Here is a 25,630-nt window from a genome sequence, read left to right as displayed (position 1 = left end):
TCTCTATTCCACTAAACCATCACGTCAAGTAGGACGTGAGAATGAATTTTTCAGTATAATGGTTTAAAAAATGTACTTTCCATATACTCCATACCGGAGGGTATGCTTCATTAATAGGAATAATAGCCACTGCTTATACAGGTCTATTTTCTCCATGCACTCTTCTAAACGCTTTACATATTTCCTTTATTCATCACAATCTGCCTATTATCCAAGAAAGTATTACTATCCCCATTTTACAGATGAGCGAATTTGAGACTCTAGAAATTAAGAAATAAGCCCAAAGTCAAACACTAGTTAGTGATAATAGCAGGACTCAAGTTGGGGAAATCAATCTCCAGAATGAGGGATTAACCAGTAAGAGAAAGACACAAGAATCAGGAATCTGGAATTCCGCATCCCAGGGATATGGGGAGAATTCCCATTGACAGAATGAACAGGATAATGGGTGTGTAACAGTGTGTGATCAAAAAGACCCAGATCGCTAATCAAACTCCTCGGAAACACGTGTTTCAAGTGCTTCAACAAGCATTACTAATGGTTGACAAAAAACACAAGAGAGTCGCAGTGTTTATCATACCGATACCTGGGAGTCCCAAATCTATGAGACACAGCTTCCTGTACTCCTTTTCCATTTTGGTTTTGTAGTGACAAGGACTTAGCTAGCACAAGTGAGCTGCTAAATTTTAAGGTCTCTCAGTTTATAAACCTTGTTTATCACATAGGCATATTTTGACTATATGACAAATTTCCATTCCTCAATGCAGCTGTAGCCCATTAGTCTATAAATTGCAAGTTTATTCACAGTAAAACGTCTAGGTACATTTTGTTGAAAGCATTCCTAGATTGGTAATCAATATATAGTGATTCCCAGAGAACCTTCATATATTTCTTAGCTATTTTTATATTTCAGGCCTTATTTCAAGGTGTTTCTGACATCCGGTGAGAGAGGAGAGAGGTGAAAGCTATAGACCAGCTGTTAACACTTTGCTTCCCAGGCAGCCTAGAGAATAACCAGTACATATTAGAACAGAAGGACTGAGGGCTTCAAGGTATATGTCTTTTAAGAAAAACAATGCAACTGAAAGATTACTTGATTTGTTTGAACATTTTGAAAGAAGATTTAAATTCCTGGCAAGGAATTTGATGTTAAAATACTGAGTAGAACATTGCACAGTAAGCAGGCAAAAAAAAGAGGCAATTACTAATTCCAAAAAGAAAGAAAACCCCAAAAGTTATATTACTAAGTGTATATAATCAAAGTACATCTCTCATATCAGCTATAAATAATATTTAGTTCTTCAAAATAATATTGATATAATAAAATTTGTGATGTAACTATATTGGGAAGATGATAGGTGAGGAAATTGTGTAAATGGGATAAGAGATAAATACTTCGTTTTCCAGAGGAGGAATCCAGGAGGTGATGTCAAAAAAAACAATTTTAACAGCCATATAAACAAACATACAAGTTATTTAGAAATACGGAGATAAATACCAAAGGAAATATCTAAAATAGTGCAAAATGGTTGCCTCTGATGAGCAGTAAATATCCAGGATTTGGAGGGACATAGAAAACTACTGTTGCACATTATGAAACTTATAAAATGATCTTTTCTTAACCTATGCATAAATATAACTTTGATAAAAGAAAATTTTGATTTTTAAGAGTGAATGTCATAAATTTATATTTTATAAAATAAATAAAAAACTAAAAAGGAAAGAATGCAGTCAACGTGAAAGAAGAAGAGAAAATTATGAAAAAAAAATTGAGCACTTTACCAAGGAACACTGGAACCCAAATTATAAGATGTTGAGAAGTGAATAGGAGATGAAAGTGTTTGGAAGTGAAGAGCTGGGCACATAGGCATTCAATTGTTACTAATTTTTATAAGAAAGGTAGCAGCTGGGGAAGAGACATGGGAGGAAAGAATGTTTAAATGGTAGAACAGAAGATGAAAAAGGGAATTTTTTAGTGATATGGAAGATTATAATACATTGCTTGTGAAGGAAAAACCAGAAAGGTTGAAAACTCACAAAAAGGGAATTATTTATCTACCAAGGTAACAAACTAGTGATTTCACAGCATCCAGATAAAACCTATCAATTCATTCATTCAGGCATATGATGCAATTGCTGTGTGCAAAGCTGGGGTCTAGAGTGAGTGTGAAATACAGATGAGAAAAAATGATGTCTCTGGCCTTAAGTTGTTCACAATCTTAAGAAGGGAGAAAGGAAAGTCTAAATTCTTTGTCTTTGCACTTGGAGGGCAGCTAACGATTTTCTCTTTCTCTTTGATAGACGGGGGCTTAGGATGACAAGCATCTGGGAATGCTTCGTTGGATCAGGCCACTACTTGCTGGTATTTATTTTAATGCTGGAAGTGAATGAATGGAGAATGTAAAAGTTGCTCTCTACGCAGTCATCATCAAAGGTTAGGAATGTGGCCAGAACAGTCGAAGCTTCCTTCTTATGCTTCCTCCTTCACTTCTGCCCAGTGTTTCCTTTCTGCACACTGAGCTATTCTTGGAGAAAAGGAAAATCAGTGTAGATGATAACAGCCAGAATTATCATCATTTTACTTCCAGAAAAAGACAATGATGTAGTCAGTTCTTTTAGAGAAGTTCTGGAGGTTAGAAAGATGGTCACTTCTGGAGTATATGATACTCAATTTTGGAGTATAAATTCCTGGGTTCAAAAAATATCTTTGTCATGGCTTCAACTGCCATCTGTTTGTTGACAACTCCTTAAATGTGTCTCTTTTGTCCGCAGTTTTCCCCCGGACTCCTGAAACTCTATCTAAATATATAACAATGTGTTCTCTACCTCTGAGGAAGTGCTCCTCACATTTTGTTTCTCTCTTTTATCATTCACTTTATCAAAAAATCTGAATCCCTTCTTGATAGATATATGACCCCATCTTCCAGAATTATCACTGGATGCAATAAAATGAGCAAGGAAGCCACTGAATCCTGCCATGTGAAAGGATCATAGATCCAGTGTTGGAAATTAGACATGTAGCCACGTTAAAAAACAAACAAGAACTGGGAAAAGGGAGACTAATTTAGGGATGCAGGAGTAACCACAGAGTTACCAGAATCAAATGGTCTAAAGCAGAGGTTAGCAAACGTTTTTGGTAACAGGCCAGATGATAACTACTTTCCATTTTGCAGGCCATACGGACTATACCACAATTACTCAACTCTGCCCTGTAGCCAGAAATTGCCGCGGATGACACATAGACAAATAGGCATGGACGTGTTCCAATAAAGCTTTATTTATTTTGAATACTTGATTTTCATATAACTTTCACATGTTGTGAAATGTTACTCTCCTTTGGATTTTTTTCAGCTCAGTGTAAAATATAAAAACCATTCTTAGTTCACAGGTGGGAAAAAACACATGTTGGGCAGGTTTGACCTGGGCCATAGTTTGCCAACTCTTGGTGTAAATAAAAGCAAAACTGGAGAAGTTTACAAAATGTCACCAATGAAAAGGCAAGCAGAGAGAAGGAGGGAAGAGAAAGGCAGAAGCTATTCAGATAGGATAAAGCCCATGCACAAAGAATATGTGTATTTGTTTCACATGGGCCTCAACTGAGCACATTAGACAATAAAAAGATCCCTTCATCTGAGCACTTTAATGGGCACATAATAATATATTCTGCTTTTACTGAATTTTGAGAATATAAAAATTGCAGCAGTTTTATGATTAATGCTTTGTAACTCTAACGAAATCTTATCTTTTACTTTATCAACTGCCTCTAGGAAGTTGAAAAGTCACTTTTCTTTTTAGTGCATGGTGAACAGTAAGACAGTCATTCAAAATAAGTTACTTTTTAATGTAAATTGTGTAACTTGAAAATGTAAGTTTAAAACAGGTAATTTAAAAATAGCAAGGATTTCCGGCTTTTTCTATAAAGGCTCTGAAATTGTTTTTACTCACAACACTTCTGACACCAAATGTGTGGGGTTTGTTTTCCTTGCACCAACCAATTTTCCAATCCCCCAGCCGCCATCTGTGTGTCCCTCAATTCAATTCCGACACTAACTGCCCGGTGGTAGCACAAATCCCACAGGTTAAGGGCTCAGTCCCACAAGACGACTGCCACTTCAGACACTGACCACAAGTCCAGGTTTCCTGTACTTCTGACCAACAGGCTATAAATCAAGGATTCCCACAACCCCCTATTCCAGCTTAAAAATTTACTAGAAAGACTCACAGAACTCAAGAAAATGCAATTCTTACTATTACAGTTTATTATGAAGGATACTGACAAATAGAAATGGCAAGCAATAGGATATATTGGAGTATATGAGGAAGCCATTTGGTGTAAACCTAATTTGGCCCGACTTTGTTTTTTCCAAAAGGGGCTGACTGTGGCTGTTGAGCACGCATTGCATATCTGCTTTAAAACATTTACTATGGCAAGAAGAAATGGCTTTAAGATAAAGGTGCAACTTCCCTCCCCCTCCCCATGTTGGCATTTCCTTAAGGATAAGCATCTCTCCCTAGGCTAGGAACTCACTGCTGCACTCACCTTTGACCACCCAGCTCACCTGTGACCACCCAGCTGGAGACAACAGATCTGCCACCCTGCTGTGCCCACCGAGACAGCAGACCTACCTGCTGCTTCCATCAATCGCTATGCTGACAGAGCAGTCTCGTGACTATTGTAAAAGCGACATTTCAATCATATGTGAAACATCCTGTTTGGGGGTATATAACCACTCTGTGCACCCCACTTCTTTGGTGCCCTTTCTTCCTTTGGGAAGAAAGGCCCTGGGCCATGGTCCTCAGATTTTAGCTCAGAATAAACTCTCCCAAATTTTCATTTATAGATTGGTTATGGATTATTTTCATCGACAATACAAATGAAGAGCCAGATGAAGAGGTACATAGGGTAAGATCCTCGAAAGTCCCAAGCACAGGAGCTTCTGTCACTATGGAGTTGACGTGTGCCACCTGGATGTGTTCACCGACCTGGATGATCTCCAAATTCCACCATTTAGGGGTTTTTACGGAAGTCCCATTACTTGAGTCTGATTGATTAAATCATTGGCCCTTGGTGATTGAACTCAATCTCCAGCCCTCTCCCCTCCCTGGAGGTCCTGGGTTGAAGCTGAAATTCCAACTCCCTAATCACATGGTTGGTTCCCTTCCATTCCAACACTTTCGGGAGGTATAAAATTAAAACCGTCTTTTACAATAACCTCTTTAAATGCAGGTAAGACAGAGACGAGGGATTAAGCCCCCATCTTCTGGGCCAGCGACTCACACTGCTCAGCCTAATCTTGCAAAATGGTTCATTCTCTCCTTGCTCCTCCAGGGCCCTCTTCTTGTACGTGCCTAAGTAAGCTTCCTGACCGCAGCCAGGGCAAAATCATATATGCTTTCTCACACAGGGCCTTGTGTTGTTAAAGAGAGTGGCCAGAGTGCAGGGAAAACTTTTGAGCTGCAGAAAGTAGCATATGTTTACATCATTTGGAAAGATGTGGATGAAACAAAGTAGGGGAGACTTCTTTATTCTGTTACTGCACAAAATTGGGGTCCTCTGCCCAATGTGCATAAACAAGCCAATTAACTATGGCATCAACATTTGAGGAGAGAAATCAGCTTTTATTCTGTGCGGAAGATGTGCAGGGAGACAGAGGGCATGTTCCTTCAGATCTGTCTCCCCGATTCAGCATTTAGGGTGAAATTTAAGAGGCTAGGGAGAACGGGTTGGCACGCAGAAATCCTGGTGAGACAGCCTTTGATCGGTGGGCTTCAAGCATTTATGGTAAGTTTTAACCATTTATGACAGGGCTCTAAACATTTATTATGGGGTGGGGAAGGAATTTTAATATGGGATCTTCCCAAGTGATGGACCCCTCACTTCTGATAAGAGTTTGACTTTCAAGTTCCTGTAGTGTCCAGTCCTTGAGTTCTGTGGGGAGGAGGGACTTTGGTTCCAAGGTCAGTTCAGGTCATGATTTCTTCTTTTATGCATGCTCTGGCTTCCTGACTTTGCAGTTTCTCTGAAAGACAATCCTTGATCACTTTGTTGATAAGAGATGGCTTCTGCTCCAAATGGCTCTAAATGAGCCCGTGGTTACAATTCTACCCAAAGTCAGCTTACAGTTGGTTGAAAACTGCTGTACTGCTTCTTAAGAAAGCCAAACTGTATCTGTTTCAGGATTGAGAATGGAATATTTCCAGTCCTGTCCTAAAATGCAGAAGCTAGCTTTCATCATTTATATAATTCCTGAAATATAGAAAAAAAAACACTTTAAAATATCAGAATTAATCATTTTGAGGGACTAACTGCTATGCAAATTTACCAATATGGAAGAATCTTTTATTTTACTTTGACATGGATTTTAAAGCAGTTATTATAACTATTACATAATTTTTATATTAATTTTTTATAATACCTACCTTCTCACCACTGAGAATTGTGTCCAGAAACTGAAAGGCAATCAAAGTAATCTGTGGGCCTCTGGTGAGCCAGCAAGCATTCCCTTGGTGTAGGATTCCCATTCTAAGGAAATCTGGATGGAGAAGATGAGACAAAGGACAAGACTAACTCAGGAATAGCAGCCTCACACAGTTCATGCAGCTTGTTCTCGCGTCAGGGGAGAGAACTATGTTTTACTATGGTACGCTAACCTCCAAATCCATTGCTGCCTGCAGCAAATACCTTTGAAGATGATAGAACCACAATAGGTTCAGGAGTCCTAGGAGAGAAACTCCTCTTTTTTGGCAGTACAGATCAAGACTTGCAGAAGAACTCTAATTCCTGCCTAGATCACAAAGACCTCCTCTGTTGACATCCAGGATGTTGCAGGAAAAATAATGACCCTGTCAAATATGCTCACACCCTAATCCTCAAAACCTATGAATATGTTATGTTACATGGCAAAGGGAAATTAAGGATGCAGATGGAATTAAGTTTACTAATCATCTGACCTTGAAATAGGGAGATTATCCTGAGTTATCTGGATGGGCCCAATGTCATCAAAAGAGTCCTTCAAGTGGGAGAGAGTCAAAGTCAAAATCAGAGAAGGAGATGTAATAACAGAAACAAGGTCAGGGCAATATAATTGCTGGCTTCCAAGACGGAGGGAAAGGGGCTATGTGCCAAGGAAGGCAAGCAGCCTCTAGAAGCTAGAAAAGGCAAAGAAATGGATTCTCTCCCACAGTCTCCAGAAAGCTACAGAGCTCTGCCACCATCTTGATGTTAGCCTGGTGAGAGCCATTTTGGGTTTCTGAACTAGAGAACTGCAAGAAAATATGAAGTTGTATTGTTTTAAGCCACTAAGTTGGAGACAATTTGTTATGACATCAATAGGAAACTAATACACAGGATGTCTGAGAAGAGAAAAGGAAGGTTAACGGTTTGTGAAGGGCAAAGTGCAAAAGATAGCATGAGATAGGGCCGAAGGGTCAGGTTCGGACAGGAAGCGATACAGCCTGCAGCAGACTTTAAACTTAAACCTGTACTTATTGGCCAACTTCCTTTTATAAGGCACATTTCAGGTCTTTCACAGATAAAAAGGAGACTTGGTATTTTAAGGACTTTGTAGCCAAAAAAGGGAGATATGCATAAATGTATTCCTTCATTGCTTTGTTCATTCAAGGTTATGTAATAAATGTCTATAATAGTCCAAGAATTGTGCTAGATGCAGGGAGTAAAGAGGAAATGAAACTTGGTGCCAAATCTTAAGTAACACAATGACAAGTAGGTTAGGTAGATGTGTAATACAATGAGGAATCTCTGTGCTATGAAAGAAGTGAAATTTTATAAGGGGAGAAAAATAAAAACTATATAGCTAGTGTTCCAGATCAGCCCATAGTTATAACCAAATGAGAGTTATGGTTTAAGAAAACACTTCCCAGCAGGGTGAACATCAAAGGCATCTGAAGAGGATACAGGATTAAGATTTGCTAAGAAAGAGATCAGCATTATGGAGACTGAGAATTGAAATAAACAAAGGTGAACTGGTAAGAAAACTCAAGGCAAGGTCAAGGGAATAGTAATAAATAAGCAAGTCAGTTTGTATGATACACATTGTTGTGGGATGAAATGAGGCATATAGTTGGAAAGATAAGTTAAGCATTAGAGCTGGATTGTGTCTCTTAGGTATTCAGGATTTTGAGGTTGGGAATGAAATGGTGAAAAGATATGGAATAGAAATTTGTCTGTTGGATTTGAGTGAACCGAAGGAGGGAGAAGGCAGACAGATCAATCAGGAACCTTCTGCATTATCGTACACATGAGAAGAGAAGAATCAAAATATCATAATAACATTAGACATGGAGAGGAAGGGAGAAAGAACCTTGGGAAGAAGTTATTGTTTTCTTGCCTCTGAGATAAATTTTAAGAATCTAATTAGAGGATTTATAGGCATATTTACATTTTTGAAAGACTTTCAGACTTTTTTTTTTTTGCATTGCTCACTTTATTTCACATTTTCCAAATGGATCTCCATTGACATATCTCTGACAAAAATATAATAAAACTCAAGTACTAATAGATAATCTTATATGAAGAAGAATGAGTTCACTGTTGAGAGGGGTCAGTTGTGCTTATTGTCTTTATACTTTTCTCAAAGGTGCCACGTGTTCTCTTGTCTTCTTGTTGCCTCCAAAAGCACGTGTGTGTTTGTGTGTGTGTGTGAGAGAGAAAGAGATAAACAGGGAGACAGAGAGACAAAGATAATGGAGATAGTGAGACAAAGAGACAGAATGGGAGACCGAGGGGGAGGCTGAGCACAGATACTATGTATATTGTAAAGAGAGAAGGCAACAGAAGATAATATGTTACCACAAAAGGAGAAATATTTTTAACAATCTTGCTTGTCAAAATAACATAGTGATTTAAATACATACACCAGGTATTATGAAATATTTAAATCAATAATTAAAGAGATGGATTCTTTAAAGACCTGCGTTATAAAATTTTCAGGTTTTCCTCAGCCACATATTCCATGGTCAAAATTTCCTCTTTCATCTCATTCTGGAAACCTTTCCCAGAATTTCACTAATAACTATGTGCCTTACTCAGATAGGCTCTGTAAGGAAAACCTCACTCCTCCTTCTCCTGTGTGTTTCTTCTTTACTCTCACACTGCTACCACACTTACAACACTTCTGACACCAGATGTGGGGGGCTTTTTTTCCCACACGAAGTTATTCTATGACACCAGCTGGGCATCCTACAATTTAACTCAATTCTGATACTATCTACCTGGAGATAGCATCAGATCCCACAGGCTAAGAGCTCAGTCCCGGAAGACTGCCCCTCCACCCTCACCCCACTTCAGATGGCAGTCGCAAGTCCAGGTTGTCACCTGTCTTCTGGCCAATAGGCTATAAATTGGAGATCCCCCAAGGTCCCCTCCCTGAGTTTGATTAATTTGCTACAGCAACTCAGAGAACTAAGGAAAACAGTTTATTTACCATTCTCCAGTTTATTATAAAAGGATATGATAAGAGATACACATGAACATCCAGATGGATGTGATGTGTAAGACAAGGTATGGGGAAAGGGCGTGAAGCTTCAATGTCTTCTCCAAACACGCCACTCTCCCAGCACCTCCATGTGTTCACCAACCTAGAAACTGTCTGAATCCTGTATGTATGAAATTTTTATGGAGGCTTCATCATGTAGGCATGACCAATCCTGAATTCCATTTCCAGCCCCTCTCCTCTCTGGAGAATGCAGGGTGGGGCTGAAAGTTCCAACCTTCTAATCCAGACTTGGTCTTTCTGATGACCAATCCCCATCCAGGAGCCTGCCAAGGATCACCTCATTAGAACAAAAGACACTCCTATCACCCAGGGAATTTGAAGGGATTTAGGAACTCTGTGTCAGACACCGGGGTCAAAGAACAACTATTAGAAAAAAGATGCTCCCAGCACTCGTCACTTAGGAAATTACAAGGATTTAGGAGTTTTGTGCCAGGAACCAGGTTCAGAAACCAATATATATATTTTCTATTATTTCTATTATACTTCAGGTACTGTGCATTTTTCCTTAATCATACTCTGTATGTTTTTAAATAAACTTTTTATTTTAGCACAGTTCTGGACTTACAGAAAAAATTGTGAAGCTAATACCAAGAACTCCCATATACCCCACACCCAGTTTCACCCATTATTAACATCTTACATTAGTACGCTACATTTGTCACAACTAATGAACCAATATTGATACATCCTTATTAGCTAAAGTCCATACTTAATTCATACTTACTTCAACTGGGGTTAACCCCATAGAAGAAAAGTGCCAATTTCATCACATCATATCAAAGGCACAGACTATCAACATGACTTATCGCTGTTGATATCACCTTGATCACCTGGCCGACGTAGCCTTTGTCAGGTTTCTCCAAGTAAAGCTACTCTCTCCTGCCTTCTCATACTGTTCTCTTTGGAAAGATGTCGGTATGTGCACCTCACACTTAAGGAGTAGGAAGTTGTCACCACCTCCTAGAGGGCAGAGTTTCTACATAAATTATTTGGAATCCTTTGCATGGGAGACTTGTGTGTTCTCCCCTATTTGTTTTTTCAATCACTTATTCATATCAGTATGGACTCATGGATGCTTATACTGTAGGTTATTACTATGCATTTTGAGTCGAGGAGTTAAGCTATCTGCTCTGCCTTTAAGTCCTCCATCAGTCAGGTTGAAGATGCGTTTTCCCTTCTAGAAAACCAGAGCTGACATAGGACTCTAGGAGAAAAACCTGAGCAACCCAGAAAGCAGCATATGATCCCAGAGAAAAACCCAGTTGGGGAAGGTGGATGAAATTGAAGGAATTGTTATTTATATGGATAGTTTGCATCAAATGATTTGCCCTCTGGGACCTTACTACTTCAAATACAAAAACAAAACTAATTATTTTGTATGCTAATTTTGCTATTTCTTTTGAGTCAGTGATTCAATTGTTTAAGAGATAATATATTCTTTAATGATTTCTGTGCCTATATTTTCCACAAGGGAGCATATTTCCCCATTCCTTAAAGGAAATGTTCATTTATTAGGAAAGTGAGGTAGAGTAGCATTAATAAGCACATCTATAAATATATTAGCAGTAATATTCACATTCATGCACCCACTACTATTCTGGATTTTTATGCACGTATAAGAAATATGCTGTGCAGGGGCATCTTTGGGTTTCCAATGGCATGTGTTTAGAGTCCTATTACCTTTGAAACAGAAGATAGTCTTGGTATTCATTATTAAATATATCACATTGTGTTGGCATGCATGGCTATCAGTCAGGCTACTAGAAAAAAGTGACAAGAGTTAAATTAATTGTCTTTAAACTGCTAAACTTACAACTGAATGCATTTGCTCAACACTTGTAGAGTATCTAGGCTAATTAGGGCCTATTAACCTTAATTCTAGTACAAGATGAACTTAGGCTACATGAGGGATGTGGGCACATTATTGGAAGGCAGTAGAGTGCCCAAGACAGGCATGTCTGATGTTCCTAGTGGCGCCTTTTTTCTTGACCTTCCTGGATGCCCGTATATAACATCTTGCCTTTCCTCTTCATTAGATATATGTTCACATCTCTAAAATTAAACTCTTGGCTACTATCTTGGCAACTACTCCACTTGTCTGCTGTGGCAACATCTTTAGGGACTACTGTGAGGATAGAGATTCCACATTGGCCCAGCCATCAGGATCAGCCAGGGAGCATCCTCCTTTCTGCCTCCCACATCCCTCCCAGTCTAAGCCTTGTGGGTGTAATCAACTCTCAAGTTCCCTCTTAATTTAATCTAATGATTATTGTTCATACTAATGAATCAGACTTTGTCCCATCAGATCTTTTGTTCATCATGATGGTACCTGCGTAAAAAGAGATTTCCAGGAACAACCCTTGAAACAAGATGGTCATGGGCACTAAGTACATTTCTTTATTAGTTGATATAACCTCAGAGTTTTCTTCCTTCTGCCTTTTTCTTTATTCTCATTCTGTGGACTTGCCTCTGGCCACTCACGCGCATTCCCATCCTTGATTCCATAAGCTGTGATGTGCAATGACAACACTGATAAGAGTGAAGAAAATCGATGGAAAGAAACAGTGAACTGCCACACAATCTCATTCTTCTTCTCATCCCTCAGCCTAGGAACTGATTTTTCAGGTAACGTCCCTGGTCTTGGGTCCATTTCTCCCACCCCAGGTACTCTGGAAATTAACGACAATCTGCCTTTATTCTTTGCACACTGAAAGACTCACCATAAAACAAATGTAGACCTTTATCTTTCCCTATCAGATTTCAGACAGTGAAGGTAGAGAGGTGAGGGGAAGAGAGAAGAAAGTCTCCCAACAAACTCTCCCAGACACCTATCAAGAGAACAAGAAAAACCTTCTAAGAAATACAAGAAACCTTTATCCAGCACCTACATGTGAGTGGGAGTATCTGCCATGTACTTTACAAAGGTGAGTAAGACATAGAACCCACGTTCAAGACACTCATGGTCTACTGAGAGAGGGCCCCATGAAACTAAGACACAATGAATCATAATAAATGTGATAGCTCAAAGAATATCTGTGATTCTATAAAATTCAAGGGTCGGAAGCAAAAAGGAGTCCATTTTTGAGGGCTATGTGTATGTGTGTGTGGGGGGGGGTTTAGTAAAAAGAGACCACAAAGCATAATGGAAAAAAACTGGGGTTTTGGTTTGGATCTTAGCTCTACCATAATCTGAGTAACTGTGGGGAAGTAATTTAAACTCACCAAAGTTCCATTCACTTATGTGAAATAGGGATAATAATATCCCATTTACGTCTCACACAGTTATTGTGAAGATTAAATTAGAAAATGTAAACAAATCATTTAAAAGTATTTCTGAGACAAAATTGGAAGCTTCATAAAAATTGTTCAATTTAAAAGAATCGTTTAAATTAGTGTTCAAAATGAATTTCCTCATAGAAATATTGGTGTTTATTGTAGCTGATTAAAAAGTTCAATTATTATGGCAAATATATGACCATGAACTATGCCTTAAATAGATATATTGAATGGATTAGGTACATTACAACTATTTTTAAACATTTTATATGGTTACTGGGTGTCCGATTTCTAAACAGATAAATTGGGAACAAGTTATTTTGAAAAATTAAGATGTCTCAGACTTGCATATATTTAAAGGATTGCCTTAAATATTCTTTTTTTATGACAAAATTATTTCATGCAAAAGAAACTAGCTCTACATTTTCTCTCTCTCTCTCTCTCTCTCTTTTTTTTTTTTTTGATGAGGAAGATTGGCCCTGAGCTAACATCTGTTACCAATCTTTCTCTTTTTGCCTAAGGAAGATTGTCACTTAATGAACATCTGTGCCAATCTTCCTCTATTTTATGTGGGATACCACCACAGCATGGATTGATAAGCAGTGCTAGGTCTGTGCCTGGGAACCAAACCCACAAACCCTAGGCCACTGAAGCACAGTGCACAAACTTAGCCACTATGTCACTGAGATGGCCACTCTGCATTCTTTTAAAAGATGCATAGTCCATACAGAAATATTAAAAAAATCTGTTGACAGTTTTAGAGGAGTAAATTAATCCTTGTCATAACAAATAAATATATTACTAAGTTTTCAGACTAGAAACTGTTTTATTTTTTAAATGTTTGTAATTATTTTTTCCTTTTATAATTCTAGTATTAGCCCACTAAGTCTGAATTTAAATGTGAAATTGGGGCTGTTATTCCCATTTTACAGATGAGTACACTGAGACACATAGAGATTATTGATTGCTATTTAGTAAAAAATTTGGAATCCTAAAGCCAAACATGTCATCCACTACAGTGTATAGCCCAGCAGATGGAAAGTTTTGTTTTGTTTTGTTTTTTTCCGAGGACGATTAGCCCTGAGCTGACTACTGTCAGCCCTCCTCGTTTTGCTGAGGAAGACCGGCCCTGAGCTAACATCTGTGCCCACCTTCTTCTACATTATATGTGGGACTCCTGCCACAGCATGGAGTGCCAAGTGGTGCCATGTCCGCAACCGGGATCTGAACTTGTGAACCCCGGGCTGCTGAGAAGCGGAACGTGCGAACTTAACCACTGCACCACCGGGCCGGCCCCTGGAAAGTTTCAGTTATAGTTGTTGTTCCCTCATTATTTTCTAGGACTCTGTACATATGACTAAAGAACAAAGTGAGATAAAATTTATTGTTTCTTCAATTTTGTAGTTTTGTAAGTTTTGTGAAGCAAGTGATAGGATAAATTCCATCCACCAAGAATTATGTTTAAAACATTGGCTACTGGGTCTGGCCTGTGGGCGTAATGGTTGAGTTCTCATGCTCCTCTTAGGGGACCAGGAGTACACAGGTTAGAATCCTGGGCATGGACCTAGCACTGCTTGTCAAGCCATGCTGTGGAGGCATCCCACATAAAACAGAGGAAGATTGGCACAGATGTTAGCTCAGCGCCAATCTTCCTCACAAAAAAAACCCCAAAGAACAAAAAACAAAACACAAAAAAATTTGCTATCAATATGAACAAAATATGTATCTTATATTTAGTTTTGCATTCTGCAACTGAGTCCCCAGGTCCAAATTCTGCACACCAGTGGTTAGACTGGCTGACCATCAAACAGGCAGCGAGCATCTGCTGTGTACAAAGAATTTTGATAGATTCTAAATGAAAGAGAACAATATATTTCTGCCCTACTCACATAGTTGAAAATTTGGATAAGAAAACAGACTATCCGCATAACCTTCTGAAGAACTGCAACACAAAATCTATTTGCAGAATAATTTAAAGTTGTAGAAATGGGATTATGTTGTCATTCCTCTGGAATTACTGCCAGAAATGAAAGGCAAGTAAAGAAAGGAAGAAGTAACACTGTCTTTACATATTTGCAGACTATGTGATTGTCTATATATGTCTGATGGAATCTATGGAAAAACTGTGTGACCTATATGTCAGAAATTAAAAACATCTTTATATAAAAAAAGAAGTAAAATTGTGTTTCTTCGCAGACACATGATTATCTATGTAGAAAATCTTATATAAACTACAAAAAAGCAGCGAGAACAAATAAGTCAATATTTTAAATTTTCTAGATGCAAGATCATTGTCCAAAAGATAAATTGTTTTGTATGTACTAGAAACAACCAACTGGAACTTGAAACTCAAAAGAAACCAATTTGCAATAGCACAAAAAATATGAAATTCTTACGGAAAAATCTGATAAAAGATGTTCAATACCTGTATATTGGAAACGAAGAAACATTACTGGAAGAAATTAAAGTCCTAATGAAAGGAGACTGTGAGAGTTAATTTTGTATGTCAACTTGACCTGGCCATGGGCTGCCAGGATATTTGGTCAAACATTATTTTGGGTGTTTCTGTGAGGGTGTTTTGGATGAGATTAACATTTAAATAGGCGGGCTTTAAGTAAAGAAGATTGTCCTGCATAATAGAGGTGGGCCTTATCTATCAGTTGAAGGCCTGAATAGAAAAAAAAGATGGACTTCCTTCAAGCAAGGGCGCATTCTCCAGCATACTGCCTTTAGACCCCATCTGCAATGTTGGCTCTGCCGGTTCTACAGGAGGCTCCCTTTGCACAGCAATTGGAACATTGGCTCTCTTGGTGTCTCCAGCCTGCTGGCCTTCTCAGTGGAACTGTAATATTGGCTCTTCTGGGTCTCTAGTCTTCTGGCACACCCTGCAGATTTTGTATCTTCAAGCCTCCATAATCCTGTGAGCCAGTTCCTTATAGCAAATCTCTTTACGTATATACACATCCTTTCGGTTCTGTTTCTCTGAAGAACCCTGACAAATGTGGAGAAATATACTTTGCTCATGGGTCAGAAGACTTAATATTGTTGAGATGTCAATTACTCCCCCCAAAATCTGTAGATTCAATGAAATGCCAATCAAAATGTTAGCAGCGATGTTTTGGAGTAGAAATTAATTCGCTCATTAAAAAAATCATATAAACCTGCAAAGACCTAGAATAGCCAAAACATTGTCGAAAAAGAACATTTGGAGGGCTAACATTACTTGATTTCACAACCTGTTACAAGGCTACAGTAATCAAGATAGTATGGCATATGTAAAGACATGGAAACGGAGAACTAGATCAATGGCATAGAATAGAATGTAGAAATAGACCCAAAAATGTATAGAGAAGATATTTTTTAAAAAGGTGCAAGGACAATTCAGTGAAGAATGCATTGTCTGTTTAAAAAATGAGGCTAAAACAATTGGATATACATAGACAAAAAATTAACTTCCAAACACACACACACACCATATACAAAAATTAACTCAATGGCCAGCCCTCGTAGCCTAGTGGTTAGGTTCAGCATACTCTGTTTCAGCAGCCTGGGTTCAGTTCCTGGGTGCAGACCTACACTGGTCTTTTAGCAGCCATGTGTGCTGGTGGCCCACATACTAAAAAGTAGAGGAAGACTGGCACAGAAGTTACATTAGGGCAAATCTTCCATAGCAAAAACAAAACAAAAACAAAAACACAAAAAGCACCAAAAAATACTAAATAACTCAAAATGGATGATACTTCTAAATGTAAAGCCTAAATATATAAAACTTCCAGATGAAAACATAAGAGAAATTCTTTGTGCTCTCAAGTTAGGCATATTTCTTAGATATGACAGCTAAAGTACAATCCATAAAATAAAAAAATGACAAATTGGACTCGATCAAAATTTAAAACTTCTACTCTTTGAAAGATACTATTAAGAGAATGAAGCTACAGACAGGGAAAACATTTGCAAAGCATATATGTGATAAAAGACTTCTATCTAGAATCGATGAAGAAGCTTCAAAATCAATAATAAAAATATTAAAAGCTGAATTTTAAAACTGGGCAAGCAATATGAACAGACACTTCCCCAAAGAGGATATATAGATGGCAAATAAGCACATGAAAATATGCTCAACATCATTAATCATTAGGGAAATGCAAATAAAAACCATGAGGAGTAATCATCACACTCCTATCTAGAAAGGCTAAAATTCAAAAGACTGCCCACAGCACATGTTGGTGAGAATGTGAAAAAAGTGAATGTCTCACACATTACTGGGGGGGATGTAAAATGGTACCACCACTCTGGAAAACAACTTAGCAATTTCTTAGTACTTTAAACACACACTTACCATGTGATCCTACCATTCCACTCCTAGGATTTACTCAAGAGAAATGAAAGCATATATCCATACAAAGACTTATTCACAAATGTTTATTTGTAATAGTCAAAAACTGAAAACAATCCCCAACTGTCCATCAAAAGGTGGGTTTACAAATAAATTGTGGTATATTCATACAGTGGGATACTACTTAACTATAAAAATGAGCCATATGAGGACTCTGGAAATAATTATTCTGAGTGAAAGAATCTAGGAAAACTGAGTACACACTGGGTGATTCCATATATATAGTTCTAGAAAATTAAAATGCTTTAACTATGTGTAGTTTACTTTGTGTCCATAATATATCACTTAACTGTTTGAGTTTTTTTTCCTAAAGGAAGGGAGACTATCTTTTCATATTTCTGTGAAGTGATCTCCAGGGTACTTTAAACTGAAAAAAACATCAATGTTGGAGAACATACATATACTAAGATGCTCTTTAAGAAGGTGGATAAGAAGAGGGATAAGGTGCATAAAGGGCATATATATACACAAAAACAATACATATAAAGTATATGTATATTTATACCTTAGAAAAGATTATAGAGAGATAAACTATTAAAACATTTGGTGGTTACCTATGGGGGGAAGTACAATCTAGAAAAATGAACAAATTTTAAGAATATAGGTAGAAGTATGTGTGTAACAAGGTAGAAAAAATTGCTTGTATAAAAGGTAAAAAAAAATCTTCACCAGCTTAGGGATGCCAAGAGATACTGGAACAATATTTCCAAACTTCTGAAGGAAAGAAAATGTGGCCCAGAAATTATATACAAGTCAAATTTTCTTCAGAAGACATACATCCGCAGATATACAGGAACTCAGTGAATGCTGCTCACATCTTGACAAACATACTTGAAGATAAATTATCGCTCTCAAAGATTAATTATGATAAAGAATTCAGAACTGGAGAAGCCCTAACAAAATGCTCTTAGTGAGCAATGACCAGGTGTTTTTTATATTGGACGTAAACAAATGTGGGAAATACAGTTTGAGAATTGGATGTAAATTTTATAAATTTTGACAGTGGAAAAATAATGATGTTACTAAAAGAACATGAGAAGGGCACTGGAAGTCTAAGAGCACAGAACTTTCTCTTTTTTTTTATTCATAAGGGATTGGTGAATATTACATAAGGTTAAAATATGTAATTAAACATCATGGCCACAGCCATTTAATATTTTTCAAACTATGTTAAAAATCTGAGTGATGTTGCAGAAACTCTTAACTCCTGTGAAGAAATAACCTTCAAAAGTTTGATTTCTTTATTTTCATGTTTTCTTTTTTTATTGCTTGAGTAACAGTAAATTTAGCATTTTCAGTAAAAAATAGTACACATGTGCTTTATCTCTTTATCTCTCCCTCTCTCTCTCTCTATTTAATTGTCTATCTACCTACCTACCTGTCCTTTTCTCTATTTGTATACATCTATCTAGGATGACGTTTATCAGTTGTTGACAGTGATTATTTTGGCATGGAGGAATTTGGGTAATTGTATTTCCCCTCTATCTAGCGCTTTTTTTGTTGTATATTTGTGTGATGAATGTGAACCTTTGTTTTTCTTTTTTTGAGGAAGATTAGCCCTGAGCCAACAGCTGCTGCCAATCCTCCTCTTTTTGCTGAGGAAGACTGGCCCTGAGCTAACATCTGTGCCTATCTTCCTCTACTTTATATGTGGGATGCCTGCCACAGCATGGCTTGACAAGCAGTGCCATGTCTGCACCCGGGATCTGAACCGGCAAACCCCAGGCCACCGAAGTGGAACTTGTGCACTTAACCACTGTGCCGCTGGGCTGGCCCCTGAATGTGAACCATTTTTATAAAAACTAAGATTATTTCGAAAGGTACAGTTAAATTGATCAATAAACAAACTAGATATGACATCCAGTAGAGAAAGTGGTAAGTTTTGTGGAGTGAACTGTAGCTCCTAAAATTCATGGGTTGAACACTAACTCCCAAAGTTACTCTATTTGAAGATAAGGCCTTTAAGGAGATAATTAAGTTTAAAGGCGGTCATAAGGGTAAGGTCCTAATCCAATAGGATAGTGTCTTTATAAGAAGAGGAAAAGACACCAGGAATGTGAGAACACAGAGGAAAGAACATATGAGAACATGATGAGCAGTCTTACTAGAAACCAATCTTGCTGGGATGGTCATCTTGGACTTCCAGCCTCCAAAATCGTGAGAAACCAGCTTCTGCTCTTTAAGCGACCCAGTTTGTGACATTTTGTTATGGGAGCCCTAGGAAACTAATGCAGTGAGTAAGTTCACTTTCATACTGACATTAAAAAAAAGTAATTCAAATATATGTATATATTAGCCTAGAAAATGTATTTAATAAATGACAAAAGCGAATTTTAGGATAATACACACAGTAGGATTCAATATCTGTTTCAAAGAAAAATATAACAAGTTCTGTGTGTATATATTTTTGAGTGTTTGTATAAAGAGATACATGCCAGACTATTGACACTGGTTTCCACAGGGATGGGACTATTGTGGAAAAGAACCAGCAATTTTTTTTCATTTATACATTTCTGTATTGTTTGAAATGTTACAATAAGCATGCACATTTTTGCAATTAAGGAAAAAATAACATTAATGAAAACTTATATTTTGAAAAAAAAATAGCCCAAAATATGTTTGATTAGTGTTTGCGTAGTATATACGTATTGATTTCTATCTATGCGTCATGTATCCACTAGGATTTTGTAAGGAATCTTAAAATCTTTCTATGGAGCTGTTCTTTTTCTAATTAATGCAAATAAGATAATGTCTAATTTTGTGTTCCTGGCAATGATTCACAACGTATGTAATCATTTTGTTTTCAAACTGATTTTTCTCTATATCAGTTCTCATAAGATTTGTATATGTGTACACAAATGTGTGTGCACACATGTGTTTTTAAGTGGGCAAAACAGGTGGTCTACAAGTTTATTTTTTGTTACGTTTTTAACTCAGTTTGTTATGAAACAACAAAAATACTCCAAAGAATCCCTTTTTTAGAGAATTTCCAGGACCTATGCCATGTACTATATTCTACATACCGCCTAATTGTGGGTGGTAATTAATATTACACAGCTATAAAAATAATTTAAACTGAAAAATCCAGTTGGTAAAATACGATTGGCAGATACTTTTCTTCTTCTCAACGCAGAATTACCAATCTAGGGAACTGGTAACTCACCTAAAACCAGTTTGATGAGACATGTTAGAAAAAGCTCAGGATTGAATGGTTGCCTGTGGAAGGCAAGATGGAATTTATCAAGGAAAACAGGAGCAGGGGTCACAGGGCCAAGAATTAAAAACAAATGCAAATCTATGAGCTGTTATTTTAAAACCAAAGATAAGTAGGTTATACAAGCCACTTCCATTTTTAAATGCTACTCCTCTGGTGGTGTGGGAGAAACCTTTGCCCACTTGTCCTTTTTGCTAAAGATGCTGTTTTTCCACGGAGGCAAAGAGCAATATTTGAGGAAGAGGTTTTACAGATGCAATTACAGCAAGACACTAAAGCTCAGGTTTGCACGTGGGTGAACACGTGCTTTCTCACCCAGAGAAAAGTTTAGTTTGGCAGGCTTTACTACAAAGCATGACTCCGATCCTCGAGAAAGCCAAAACTACAGAAACCCAAGTCATCTCCAAAAATAACACCCAAATTAGGGCCTTGAAACTCTTCACACTGGTCATGCTGCGAATGATGATATTCTGATGCTCAGGACCCACAGAGCTACTGAGCCCCCAACATTCTCTTTATGCACTAAAACTTCATTTGGCATCTCAGCCTTTAGAAGAGACTGTATTCTGGATTTGGGTTTTGGGCGTTAGTTGTTAAATTTAAATACTTCTGGAAGCTTCTAGAAAAAAATACATAGGATAGTATCTTTGAAAGATTTCTATAGGATAAATAATTAATAAATTGAACTTAATCAAAATCTATACAATGTTCTGCTTGTCAAAAAACGCTTTTAAGAAGATAGAAATGGTAGCTCCACCATGGGAGAAAATATTTGCAATAAGGATATCTGAACTATAACTTATATCTACAGAATATAAAGAACTTCCACAGACTCAATTATTAAAAAGACAAGCCAGCTTTTTAAAATATTAAGTAGAAGATTAAGCAGAATCTTTAGAAAAGAAGATATACAAATGTTCACTAAATACATGGAAAAATGCTTATCAAGGAAATGCAACCTAAAGCAATAACGACATGCCACTTTACATCCACTAAGATGGCTAACAAGGCTGAAAACATCAAATATTGTAAAGCATGTGAAGCAATGAGAACTCTAGTAATTGCTGATAGGGTTGTAAAAATGGTATAGCTGCTCTGGGAAACTTTTTGACATTTTCTTATAAAGATGAACAATATACTTAGTCTATCACCCATATTTTTCACTGATGGGCAAATTAAAATATATGTCCACATAAAGACTTGTATAACAGGGGCCGGCCCCGTGGCCAAGAGCTTAAGTTTGCAAGCTCTGCTTCCGCGGCCCAGGGTTTCCCTGGTTCGGATCCTGGGCGTGGACATGGCACCGCTGGTCAGGCCGTGTTGAGGTGGCATCTCACATGCCATAACTGGAAGGACCCACAACTAGAATATACAACTACTTACTAGGAGGACTTGGGGAAGAAAAAGCAGGGAAAAAAAAGAAAATTGGTAACAATTGTTAGCTCAGGTGCCAATCTTTAAAAAAAAAAAAAGACTTGTAACAAATATTCCTGAGATTTTTTTCATAGCAGCAAAAAAACTGAAAATAACCCATCTGTTCATCAACAGGAAAATGGAAAAACAAATTATGTATATTCATATGGTAGAGTGTTACTTAGCAATAAAAAAGAGGAAATTGATACACACATGAATAAATCTCAAAACAATTATGCTGAGTGGAAGTAGACACAAAAGATTACATACTATGTGATTCCCTTTATATGAAGTTCAAGAACAGGCAAAATTATTTATGATGATTGATAGCAGGACAGCAGTGATCTATAAGGAGATTGGAATTGGCTGGAAGGAGGCATGAAGGGAAATTTCTGGAATGATGAAAATGTTCTATATCATGATTTGGGTATTGGTTATACAGGTGTATATATATATGTGTCAAAATCAAAATTTACATTTATAACCTATGCATTTTCTTGATTTAAATGTTATCTCAATGGGAAAAATTAGATACATTACTCTATTTTTTTTTTTAAAGATTTTACTTTTTCCATTTTTCTCCCCAAAGCCCCCGGGTACATAGTTGTATGTTCTTTGTTGTAGGTCCTTCTAGTTGTGGCATGTGGGATGCTGCCTCAGCGTGGTCTGATGAGCAGTGCCATGTCCGTGCCCAGGATTCGAACCAACGAAACACTGGGCCGCCTGCAGCGGAGCACTGGAACTTAACCACTCAGCCACGGGGCCAGCCCCAACATTACTCTATTATCCATTTAATCACTTAGAAAATCTCAATATGCAATCAAGATTGTGGGGTAGGAAGAATAAAAAGTATTATGGGTACTATTTTTTTTGCTAGACATTATTTTTCTTGAAATTTGGGATTTTTCTAATATTTTTTAAAAATGGATGCAAAAACATCCTACATATCAGTGAGAGCAAGTTTTATTTTTTTCTGGCTTTATAAAGGAGAGCCACAGAGACTGACTGGGCCTCTGAGATTGGTTTGACAAGCCCACCAGGGTGAATCTTCTTTTCTCTTGACGCATTTTATTGCATATTATGTGAACCACTGCCTAAAAGTTGACAAGGAATTTACTTAAATATGGTTAAAATAATTTTTCACTCCTATGAGCCGTGAATTTGATTCCACAGGAGCTGGTTCCTTCCATGTGTGGCTAAGAGCAGAGGCATTGGATGGAATTCAGCGAAAGGGCAGGTGAACTACCTGGACAAGCCCATGTTCCATGGCTGCAGCTCACTCAGGTCTGTAGTGGGGCTAGGACCTGGGGTTCTCGAGAGGGGGCCACTTTCCACCCAGAGAAAGCGCCGGACTGGACTTGTCTCTGCTATTGGAACCTGGGCAAAATGCTCCACCCCATCTCCACCCCCGAACCCCACCAATCACGCCATGGATTTCTGCAAATGCAAAACTGCTCACTTAAAGAGAAATCGCATAATGGATACTTGTGGACTTCCAAGGAAAATTTTTCAACTAACTCCTCAGTTTACAGAAGCCTCGCAGCTTCCCTAAATAGAAATCCCCGGCGGGCTCTGGGGAGCTAGTTTTCAGATCTGCAAACACATTTGTGTTGGAATTGAAAACAAAATTGAGAATGATGTGGCTTGTGTGCAGCAAGCTGACTTATGACACCACCACAATTTTTGGCAGTTTTGGAAAGTGCTGCCTGGGGAAACTTTAGCACTATGGGCTGAATGAGCTGGATAGAACAGCAGCGAAAGATCGCACAGGCATGTTAAAGGAAGCTCTAAATTTATGTCCTGTGATAAGTGAAGTACTCTTTATTCTGGTCACACAGAAAGTCTTCCTGCAAAATAGATGTCAGAAAAGTCCATTTCACATGTGAGTTACTCTGTGCAATCTTTTTCACATGTGAATTAGCCTGTGCAGTCTTTTCCAGAGTTAAGTCAATTTTCAGGAGAAAGGTTGTCATTTTGAAATATTGACAATAACTTGAGGACCCTGCTTCCACTTTTTGAATACCTTGAGGCCCTGGGACACAAGGATGTAAACCACTTGTCTAGCCACAAAACCTTTCAGTACCGGGAGGGGAAAGAGAGGCAGCTAATGGATTTTCTGGAGGCTTGAGCTCCTTTTCAGGTCAGAGAAGTCCTGGCCCCAAGCACAGTTCCTGTTGCAAAGTGGTGCTTAATCCATGTGTGTCGAACTTCACTGCGCTGAGCCAGAGCGTGAGCTAAGATCTTTGAACTAGAAATTCTTTCCCCTTTGCGTTAAACCAGGGATAATATCATTACTCTACCCGCCACACAAGTTTGTGGTAAGCATTTCGTAGGACAGCCCTTTATAAACTACAAAGGACTGCTATGTAAACATCAATGATCACGATGATGATGAATGAGTTGATGATAAATGTGATCACAATGAGCACAACATGGATGATGCTATTATAAAGGTTTTCTTGACCGATTGTGAGCCCCACACATGCTAGCCGCCGCTCAATTTGGTATGTGTAAGGGAGAAGATATGTGTGTGGGGGGAGTAAGGGAGGAGAAAGTAGTGAAATGGAGATGAGAGAGATGGAACACATCTACCTAGACCCACACTGACATTACCGTTATTTCCACAGTGAGGTCTCCGCCAAATTGATCATAAACAAGATGCTCTACCAGGACACTGAGCCTGGTGAGGACATCAATGGAGAGTACTCGCCTGCTGGCACTGATTTACCTTTTGTGAATGAAGAGAAAACTACAGATTCCAGGATTGCCAATCAATGACATTGTGATTATCTCCCAATTTGTTTCTCTCCCTGCCACTTGAAACTTTCTATATTTACGTGTTATATTTGAAAGAGGCTGAACACCACTTCTGGAAAAAAAAAAGTCTACTGTTGAGTGAGTTACTTTAATCCAGTTGATGTCAATGAGAAAAGTCAAATGATGATGTTCACTTTTTTTGTACAAATTTGGCATGAATAGGGTTACGTGCTAAGCTCTGAGCTCTAGCGATTCACTAAATGAGGGAAAACTAAGGCTTTTTTCCTTTATCTTTTGTGCAAACGTCTCCACTTCCCAACTCACAGGAGTTACATAAACTATAAAACATCAATCTCTTCAATGCAAAAATTGAAAATAGAAAAACAATTTTCCATTAGAATATAATCTCTTATATTAACTTACTATCTTAAAATTTTCAAATAGCTTCACAACTCTGAAGTAGATGAGACCAGTGTATTACCTGCATTTTTCAGGGGGAGAAAGTGAAGTCTTAGCATTTAAGTAGCAACAACATCAAAATGATGTTAATTGGGAAAACCAAGAGTAATACCCATATATTCTGACTAAGGTACCACTAACTTTCTCCTGAACATGTGGTTTCTTGCAAAACATGAATCAAAATTAAGTAAAATCCTGTAGGAAAGTCTACATTAATGCTTATTACCAAGTGTCCATGGAAAGTAACATTACTTCAGAGGGATTATAATAATTTTTTAAAATTTTTAGGTTAGAATGTAAAGTCCACTCTGCTAAATGAAAAATAAAGAACCAAAGAGGGCTGGACACTTCTCCAGATCAGGGTCATTCCTTGACCCTCAGAACATAGGTACCAACGGTGTGCAGTGTGGTGTAGCCGGAAACAAGGGAGACCGGATGAACTCTCAGACTCTCAGTTTGCACAGCTGGGTCTGAATCCCAGCTCTTTCCTTTAGTTTCTGCGTAACCTTAGGTAAGTTTTGTATCCTTCTAAGTCTCAGATTACTCATCTGTCAAATGGGCACACTGATAGTACTCACCTCTCAGGACTGCTGAGGATGG

The 25,630-nt window shown here is 37.9% G+C and overlaps 1 long non-coding RNA gene across 1 annotated transcript in view; it reads right to left on the bottom strand.

The window, feature by feature from the left end:
* Nucleotides 1-3,291: 3,291 nt before the first annotated feature.
* LOC123282307 (uncharacterized) overlaps nucleotides 3,292-25,630 on the bottom strand; it is a 53,313-nt gene continuing 30,974 nt past the window's right edge. The window contains exons 4-5 of the long non-coding RNA XR_006522373.2: nucleotides 6,421-6,533; nucleotides 3,292-6,247 (exon numbers count right to left, since the gene is read on the bottom strand). This is a non-coding gene — a long non-coding RNA (uncharacterized lncRNA). The remainder of the gene's footprint in view (nucleotides 6,248-6,420; nucleotides 6,534-25,630) is intronic.

This window comes from Equus asinus, chromosome 30 (genome assembly GCF_041296235.1).
Source record: "Equus asinus isolate D_3611 breed Donkey chromosome 30, EquAss-T2T_v2, whole genome shotgun sequence".
NCBI lineage: Eukaryota > Metazoa > Chordata > Mammalia > Perissodactyla > Equidae > Equus > Equus asinus.
The sequence above is the reverse complement of the archived record's forward strand: the minus strand, read 5'-3'. Positions and strand labels throughout refer to the sequence as shown.